Source organism: Bos taurus, chromosome 11 (genome assembly GCF_002263795.3).
Source record: "Bos taurus isolate L1 Dominette 01449 registration number 42190680 breed Hereford chromosome 11, ARS-UCD2.0, whole genome shotgun sequence".
Lineage (NCBI taxonomy): Eukaryota > Metazoa > Chordata > Mammalia > Artiodactyla > Bovidae > Bos > Bos taurus.
The window spans coordinates 4,319,089-4,320,791 of record NC_037338.1 but is presented as its reverse complement, the minus strand read 5'-3'; positions in this window follow the sequence as shown (position 1 = coordinate 4,320,791).

The following is a 1,703-nucleotide window of genomic DNA, read 5'->3' as shown; positions in this document are numbered from 1 at the left end:
TGTATGGATTCCTTGTTCAGTTGTGTGACCAATCCTGAATTCACTTTTATCAATAGGTTACTCAGAGTACTTAGTGTTTCAAGTATAGTTAGTTGAAACATTTCCCCAGATTTTCTCTTGTTTGGATGTTGATGAATGAATCAAGACCTTAGCCACTGGACCACCCAGGAAGTCCCTACAATTATGTGTCTTCAGCAGATATTTACCTAAATTCAGTTATCCTCTATTACTTAACTCCTTATAAAGGCAAATCAAGCCTTTTAGTAATACCAGATGCATTTTGTAGCTCACTTAACCTTGACTGGAACATCTGTAAAGCTCTGCAGCTTAGCATCAATTGTCCTGGGAAAGCCTATCCATAGACATGCCAGTTGACTGGTTGGGGACAGACTAGGTCTCATGGGATCAGCTGGGAGAGGGGATACTGCTAGAGGCAGTGGGCAGACCAGAAGCTTGAAGAATAAGCTAAGCTAAAGTCTGTAGAGGGAAATAGAAGTCCTGGTGTTGGAGAGTGCCCTTCTGAACATCACATCTGGAAAAGCTTGAAGATTTCAAATCAAGAGTGAATAGTGTGGAGGGACAAAGCCAGGTAGAGGTCATAGGAACAGAGTTGGGCAGAGTAGTCTGGGGTTGGGGGGGACCCTGAAACCCCTCTGTTAAGGGTTGATTGTGCACACACATAACCCCTAGAAATTCACATGTTTAAATCCCAATCCCTGGTACCTCGGAATGTAACCGTATTTGGAAATAAGGTCTTCAAAGAAATAAGTTCTGTCTGTAGGTGACCCTAATCCAGTATGATGGGTGTCCTTATAAAAAGTGGATATCCTGACCTAGATATGCACAGAGGAGAGACTACGTGAAGTCATAGCAAGATGCCACCACCTGCAAGCCAAGGAGATGGACCTCAGAAGAAACCAAACCTGCTGTCACCTTGACTTTGGATTGAATAAATGACCGCTGTTTTAGCCACCAAGTTTTGGAGTGGTTTGGTATGTAGCAACAGATCGCTGATACAACCTGACTACTCTCCTCCCTGCTCCACATTGCACGGCTGCCTTTGCATTCCTCAGGGCTCAAAGTCAATGTCAGGTCCCCGATGGTTCCAAGTGGGGATCCCGAATTGTCTAACTGCCTGGACTTTTCTTTTTCTTTTTTCTTTTTTATATTTTCTTTTATTTTTTTAACTTTACAATATTGTATTGGTTTTGCCATATATCAACATGAATCCGATACTTTTCTCATTTTGTAAGCATTTACTGGTTTGTCTACTTTCCCTATTTTAAACAATTTAAGTCTTGACCTATTAATGGGTCATAAAGTTAATTTTTAAGATGAAATAAAATTGAATATAAAATATCAGCTAAGTGAGTAGTAAAGGGTAAGCATCGTATTGTGAAACAGACAACATACGTGTATGCTGGTGCACAACATAAGACATTTTTTACTCTAGTTTTTAAAGAGTTTGAAAATCACTGCATTAAATTGTCATTTCCTAAGTCGGTGCCTTAGGCCATGCCATGTGGGGCCACCCAAGATGGATGGGTCATGGTGGAGAGGTCTGACAGAATGTGGTCCACTGGAGAAGGGAATGGCAAACCACTTCAGTATTCTTGTCTTGAGAATCCCATGAACAGTATGAACAGGCAAAAAGATGAACTCCCCAAGTCGGTAGGTGCCCAATATGATACTAGAGATCAGTG